Genomic DNA, 7931 nt, shown 5'->3' on the forward strand with positions numbered 1-7931 from the left:
TGGCCACTTAGCTCTGGAGGAGGATGTTCTCCCCCAAGGCTCAGATAACACCGCTCAGAGGTAACTTGGCTTATTTGTTTTGATGTAGTGTTAATGGAAAGCGAGTAGAATGGGATTTGTTAGGAGTGGTGTGGCTTAAATCATGTGGGAGGCACTACGAAAAAACCTCAACATGTAAAAAAGGAAAAAAAAATTGTTATTTAAGTCACCTGTATAAGGCAGACCAGACTCACAAAGAATATTGAGGATTTTAGCCCTGCAGTGGAGTTGGGATGGTGAAGGTGAGGCTGAGGCAGGTGAAGTGTCTGATGTGCTGTGCAGAACAAACCGATTTCCTTGGACCTGCCACGAGTGTGTTGTGCCTGGAACAGCCAGGGCAAGGTGCAGAGCACTGGCTTTTGGGGCTTGGAAACCTTCCTGGCAAACCTGCTTCCTTATTGTGCTGCTCTTTGATCACTGTTTGTTTAAAGTGTTTGCTCTCTTTCCATGAATTAATTGGCAACTAGGCCACATGATTGCCCTCAAAACAGGAAACTCCAGCAGAATGGTCAAGGGGATTGCTTTCAATCAAGTTTTCCTATGGAGTATCTTTGGGATTAGCACTGGAATTTTAATTACAGGCTGAGCTAGCCATGCCTGGTACCATTGCATCTATTAAAATAGAAATGAGAGGTACATTGTGGCCCTTGGTCCCACCTCCAGAGACAGACCTGTGTCCTGGGCAGCGTTCACTTCTGGTTGTGCGTTCCAAGGGGTCTGGTGGCAGTGGATGGTTCTTGAGGGACTGATGGAACACAGGAGAAGTGATGAACATGAGGCAAAATGGGCAGTTTAGGAGAACTGGCACAAGGGATTGTAACAGTCTGGCCTGGGAGCTCCACAATAACAGTGTCTGCCTCCTTTAAAACAAGGAGTTGGGCGTATTTTAAACTGAAGGATTGTGTTAGTAGAGAGAATTGTTGCTGCCTAATCCAAGCCCACTTCCCAGGTGGGCATTGCCAGGAGTTCTCTGGGGCTTTTGTGGTTGTCTCTGTTGAGCAGCAGGTTGTAGGTTCAGCTGGCAGGGCTACAGTTCCCTAAGTTCAGTTGTGGGAAGTTCCTGTCCAACTGGAGTGGGAGTAGAACTCGTTCTTGGGAGAAGTTGCACCTGCTGAGAGATGTCTGCGCTCCCACACAGCCCTGTTGGCACAGGGACCCTGTGGGGTTCAGCCGGGGTGTAAACGGGGTTTGCTCACTTGAGGAGTGATTTGATGTGATACTGACTCTCTACGGCTGCTCCTTTGTTTCTTCAGGTGGGATTGCTGTTCTCAAACAAGAACAGCTGGGGGTCGGCTTTCCTGCCAAAGAAAAGCCTTTTCTGCTCCGGGCAGGAGGAACGTGTGGTGGGTGCCCCCAGTGTATAAAGGGAAGCTCCAAGAGGAAAGATGCAGTAGAAAAAGCTGACAGTGATCCCAGCAGCCGCTCAGCAGAGCTGGGCTGTGTGCTCCGAGCTGTCCCGGGGCTGGGGCAGGAGCAGCAGCAGCTCTCCCGGCTGCGCTGCCTTCCCTCCCTCCCCTGCTCCGGGTTGAGGAAGTGCTGGGGCTGCAGCTGCCCGTCCAGCCCAGCTCAGAAACCGGGGTCGCTGCTCGAGTCCCTGTTCTTCCTGGGACCTGCCCCTCCAGCCCTGGCACTCGCAGGGTTTGGTGTGGGGTGACTCCACCGGGAGCTGATCCCGCAGCGCTTCCGAGGGACGCGCCTACAGCCAAGGTTTGTGCAGGGCTCTGGCGTCTCGGGCTCGCCCAAACCGTGCCGAGGGTGAGCAGGTTTGAGAAATGCAGCCCCTCCCTGACCCTCTCCCTTTGGGTGAGGTCTCCTGGGCCTGACTGTGCTGCTTTGTGTCTGAGGAGAGGCTCAGAGCTCTGCTGTGCCGCTGCAGAGCCGCCCGAAGTGCCGGTCGGGTGACTGCTGCTGCCACTGGTCTCTTGGGGAAGTGGGTCATGGTGGGATTTGGGTGGGGACAGAGCAGGGGAGTCCTTGCTCCGGAGCATCCAGCCCAAATCCCTGGAGGGTCCTCAGTTGTTTGTGTTTGTTTGCATTGGAGATTTACTTTGTGCACTGCAGAGCGATCGAGAGCACCTTGCCCAGCGCTGAGCGCCGCATGACATTGTTCGGGTTAGAGCTGAGCCCAAGCGCAAACTGTGTGTGGGAGGGAGGCGGCTGTGTCTGTCCCCAGCCCTTCCCCGGGCTCCTGCAAGGAACCCGGGGTGAAAACCTTCCCACCTCTGGCCTAAAAAGCAGCAGTGTCTCAGAGGGGGAGGGTTAAAAGCACTTTCAAAGGTGCCATTACCTGTCTGTTGTGCGCAGGCGGCCCTGGGCGCAGCTTTCATGTTCCCCACTGCCAGTGCATTCAAATCCAGACCCAGGTCCGAGCGTGCATTTGGCATTTCCAGGCACTGCCACACTGGGATCTTTGGCAAACTCCTCCGCTGCTGGGCACCCGAGGTGTTGGGGTTATTAAAGTTAAAATTCTTGCTCTGGAAATAGTCTTGTCCCTGCCCTGCCGGGCTGGGGGACGGCGCTGTCCGTGCACGGCACAGACACGGCGCTTTGCCCGAGGCTCACACGCTGTGAACGAGGATTAGTGACTCTCATCCCAGCCCGTGGTCAGTCCAGGGAGCGATGCCGGGGCTGTGGTGCCCGAATGACTAAAGAGCAGCATCAAAGCCTCTGAATTACCTTCAGTGCTTGCCTTTTTCCACAGAAGCAAGAGAACGTCTAATTTTCTCAGAGCATCAAATTAAGTCGGGGAAGGTGAGGTCTGGCCGTGCAGAATTAGCCGTGGCAGACAGATCCATCCTGCTCTGTTCTTTGCCTGTGACACACAGGCACTCACTGCTGAATCAGGCAATAGCAGCTCAAGGATTGAGCTTTGCAGGAGGCTCATGTGTGATTGCTGGGAGGCTGTGGCTGGGGCTGTGAGCTGCACCGGCTCAGATTGTCCCAGCTGGTTGCCCTCTGTCCTTGCAGACAGGCTGGGAGGTGGTTTGCAGGGGCTGTCACTACTCTGTTCTCTGCCTCGGTCACCCAGGAAAGGTTTGTCTTCTCTCCCTGATAGCCCTGTTGTGCAAGCAGAGCCCTTCCACAGGCTTCCTGTGGTTTAGAGGGTATCTGAAAACTGATCCCTCCTAGTTGATGTGTGCATCCTCCTCCCTAGGATCTTCAGGTCTTGCCAAATGTGGTGCTCCAGCCTGGACCCCTCTTTTCTGAAGGGCTGCTCCTTCAGTCAGCTCTTTGTGTCGAGGCCAGGGGTTTTTCCCCAAGCAGGTACACCCGGGAGCTGTTCCAGAGTGGGTGTTTCAGGTGGCCACTGCCTGCGCTACACCATCCTGCAGGTATTTTTGTTACTTGGTGTTGCACCTGAGTGTGGAGGCACAGGGAAGAGCAAATCTGTCCTCATGTTTAACTTTCCATCATCCCAACACGGGCTGGTTGCCTGGTGCTTTATCCTAGTGTTTGCAAGGGATGCTCCCTCCTCCAGGGCACTCCCATTTGGGCAAAACAGCTTTTTTTTAGGAGACTTGAAAGAAACACCCCAAAAGCTCTGATTTCCCACCCTGATTCCACGGGGTGCTTCTCCAGCTGCGCCATGTGAGTGAAGGCTGCCTTTCCAGGCAGGTGTTTAATTACCTCATTGCCTGGTTAATGATCTGGGACACATCTTGTTCAGATCCAATCGCCCTGTTTGGGAGCAGCTCCCTTCAGCCGTGTCACTGGATAATAAAGCCAAATTTGCAGGCTGCATCCTGTAAGTTATAAACAAGTTTTCCAGACAAAGTGTCTTGAGAATCTGCCATTAGTGAATTTATTTCGTGCTATTACAGCCTTGCTAATCCTCTGGGGAGAGGAAAATGAGGCTAATGCGTTAGCTGCTGTGGGGAATTGCCGTGATGTCCTGCTCTGTGGCTCTAGGGCTTGAACTCAGAAGAAGCTGCAGGATGCTGGAATGAGCTTGGAGAGGCCATGGGGTGGGAAGCAGGCAGGTCCTTTTGATGTCTGAAGGGTCTAGGGATGAGTAGTCCATAACAGCCCTGGGACTGAGCTGTTAAGGAGATGGCGTGGTGCGAACGTCCTCTGTATTTAGAGAGATACAAAGGAGCAGGACAAGGAATTCCCATTTGTGCCATGCTGCATTTGGTCACTTGTGGTTTCTGGGGAAAGGTCCCTTGGTGCTGAGCTGGCTCTGCATCCAGAGCCCCCTGACCTGTGCAGACCCTGCCGGGGTCGTTGAGCTCCGACCCGGGGAAGCTTTTTAATGGCTCTTAATCAGACCTGCAGGGAGAAGTGCTGGGAGCCTTTGTTCTTCCCCTCTGCTTATCAGTTGGTAAAGATAAGGCAAAGCAAAACAGTGTTTGAGGACTGAGTAATTTTAGACTTAAGAAAATCAGGTGTCCTATTTTCCCAGTGGGAGGTCAGTTTTTTCAAACAGGCCCTTCTGAGGCTCTGGAGTTTCACTTTGGAGTGCATGAAGACTGCTCCACAAGGAGGAAAAAGAGCAGGGATAAGAATTGTATGAAAAGATGCTGTCCCTGGTGTCTGCAAGGCGAAAGGGGGCTGATGTGTGAGTTGTGGGACAGGGTTCTGATACCTCCCAAGGTGGTGAGTGGGGGCTCCTGACTCCTGTGGCAGCTGTTTATGCTCCACTGTTCTCCAAGGCTTTGGAGACACTCAGGAGGGTTTCCCTGTTTCTGAGGTCAGCTCAATCCTACAGCCTCCGTCGCCAGTTGCAAAGACCACGTGTCCTTTGCAAGTCTTGGTCTGGGCTGGCTGTTCCTGCTGCCAAACAAGCAGCATCTCCACGCAGCAGAGTATCCACCAGGGGTGCAGAGGGCTCCTCAGGGCTGTGGTGGTGGGTGTTGCTGGACAGGGCAGTTGGTGAGGTGGGCACTTGGGTTTAGTTTGTGTAGTCACCACAAGCAGAGGCTTTACAGGGGTGAGGAGGTGCATGAACTGCTCTTCTGTGGGTGCTTTATGAACAACTCCAGGCTGTTTCCAGGTGCACTGAAGATCAAACCCCAACCACCCTCTGCACCTGTGCTCAGTGACAGTTCCTGTGTTTCTCTTCCTGCCTCCCAATGGTTCAATTTGTTGTAAAGGTCCTTCCATTGCTCTGCTGTGGCACCCACCACTCTGGAGAGTCATTCAGGACAGTGGAGTTTTTCCTGCAGTGTCTGACCAGGAGCAGCTCTAGGTGGTGTGACGTGGGAGTGCAGTGCTTTGATTTTGTTACATCTCTTCCCAGGAGGATGATTCCAAGAACGAAGAATTTCAAAAGCAAGGAAGTGAAGTGGAAAGAAAACTCATCTGCAGAGGGTGTTCAGGAGGGGAAGGGAGGGGTGCAGAGAAGGTGGGTATGTTGTCATCTAGGAGGGCAAATGGTCTTCACAAGTCATAGTAAATCATTTATGGGTCATATTTAACTGCCGTCTCCTCTGTAAAAGCTTAACAGAGAGACCAGCCTGATAACAAAGGCACGCCATCCTCCAGCCTCCGCCTCTGCCAATCTCTCATTGAGAATTAGCCCAGGATGGTTCCTGAAATCTTCCTTCCCTGAAATGTTACCTGCTCACCAAGGTCCTCCACACAGCTGTGCCTCTGCTATCTGTCCCTGCAGGCGACCTACTCAGCTGTGTGAGCAGCAAGAGGCATCTGGTTGTGTGACTGCCCTGTAAAACCAGGCATCTGCATCCTGGCACAGCTCCCGGCTACTGGGATAAATCCTGGTCTGGAAAACGAATGAAATTATTATGATGTGACTTCCCAATCCATCTCCTGTTGTGTCTGGAGCCCTGCTGGAGCAGCCAGCCCCAGGTCTATACCCCCAGGAGGAACGTCTCAGCCCCCAGAATGAGCCCAGCTGGCGACGAGTCTGGGCAAGACACAACCTGCTCTGGGATTGGCTTTGCCTGTGGATCAACAACAGCATTTTAAGGCTGATCCACCTGGGATGGCATGAAGGCTTCTCACCCCGACCCATCTCCCCCGGGCAGGGCAGCTCTGGCAGCTGTGGCAGGAGGGAGCTTAGTCCCTGTTGCAGCACTGATCCCGTTGGAGATAGAGCTGGGGTGGGGGCTGCCTGTGTGGGGTGGTCAGGAGTTGGGAGACCCCTGGGAATGCTGTTTGGATGGTCTTCTCGGAGACCTGTGAGCAGGTTTCCAGCTGCAGAGGGGCAGGTAGGTCTGGGGGCAGTCCTGCCCGGGATCCTGGGCTCAGGTCCAAGTGCCAGGCACAGCTGTGTGGGTGGCTGTGGTGGAGAACTGGTTGAACTGGTCTCCCCTTGCCTGTTGCTTCTTGCAGGGTCTGGGTTAACCACCGTGCTCTGCCCTGGCACGGCTTGAGCTGGTCTGAACAAAACCCGCTGAGGATCTGCAAGTGACCTGGGCTGAATCCAGCATTGCCTGTCACAAGTGTCTCCCTGAGGATTCCTGCAGCGACATCCCCTTCACCTGTGCAGGTCGAGGTGGCCATGGCAGTGTGGGGGAGCCTGGGCTGGCAGCAACTCCTTGTGTGCCACAGGGGTCGGGCTGCGGCACAAACTTCTGGGCTGGCAAGACCCGTCATCCTGGAGCCATCCTTGGCTCTTCCTATGGCTTCCCCTGCCATTCTTGTTTCCAGAGGCTGGGAAGGTGACAGACCCCTCAGGGCTTTGCTGGGGGCTGGGTGAGCCCTGCTCCTCCAAGGGTGAGCAGGCAGCAAAGAGCTGCCCCCTGCATGGATTCTGCCTCTTCTCCTCCCAGTGTCTGGCTGAGCAAGCGAGAGGCAGGTCCCTTCATCTCGGCTGGATGCTCGGCACCGCTCCTGGAGCAGGGCTCAGGACCAGGCAGGATCTGGCCTGGCTCTCTGGCTTGTGTCTCACACCCTCTGCACCCTTACAGGTGCTCTCCTGCCGAGCACTGCTCTCCTCCCATTAGCCCAGGGATTATCCCTGTTTTTGTCTGTCCCGTCTGTGTGTGGCACAGAGGCTGCACTGCCTGCCAGAGCGTGTGTCTGTGTGTGCACAGGGCTGAGATCAGAGACTGCTGGCTTTGGAACACTCTGTCTTTCTGAGGGATCCTTGCCAGGCAGGGACTTGGCCGGGGGAAGGATCACACCTCTGTCTTGTTCAACACAGGAGAGGAAGGTGCTGTCTCAGAGCTTTGCAGGTGAGGAGCTCCAACCCTCAGCTCCAGGCTGCAGGTGATGGATGGCTTGGGAAGCAGGTTGTCCAGGGTGGTGTGTTGGTACGTGCCTGGTTTGCTTTTTGTGTTCATTCTTAGAACTTCCTTCACGTGCGAACACACTGTTTTCCAGGGTATGACAGGCAGATTACAGGCAGTGGATCTTGTTCAATTTAGTTTCCTCCTGGCCCGTGCAAACAGCAGCCACATGCAGAAGGGGTTGTCCCATGCTCCTGTTTTGTCTGGGTACAAACTAAGGTCTACTTGGCCTCAAATGCTCTCCACTCTCATCCCTGTCAAAGCTTCAGCTTACTTAAAGCCTTTGAATGCCAGTGCAGCAGGGTCTGGCCCTGTGGGCTACATGTGATGTGCTGGGCTGGTTCCTCCTCCTGGGGCCCTCCAGCAGCTCTAGTCAAAGAGGATCACTGCTGTCCTTGGTCAGTGGGATGTCAATGGCAAAGGGGTGATCTCTCAGCAACCACTTTCCATCCTGTCTGCGTCTTTCCCTCTCTCCTGAGGCGAGCATGATTTGTTTTGTGTCAACTTAAAGAGGACAAAGAAGTCACCCAGGAGGGGATGATGGACCCCAGGCCTTTGTCTCTGGTCCTGGGTTGTCCTTGGGCCAAGTGAAATGGGGAAGAACAGCCACGAATCTGTGCTGGCATCACATGGTGGCTGTGACCTCCATCTGCTCCTGTCCTCTTCCTCCTCCGCCTTCTGCCCTCTCTCCCTGTTCCT

The sequence above is a fragment of the Neopelma chrysocephalum genome, unplaced genomic scaffold (genome assembly GCF_003984885.1).
Source record: "Neopelma chrysocephalum unplaced genomic scaffold, ASM398488v2 Primary Assembly neopelma1_84, whole genome shotgun sequence".
Taxonomy (NCBI): Eukaryota; Metazoa; Chordata; class Aves; order Passeriformes; family Pipridae; genus Neopelma; species Neopelma chrysocephalum.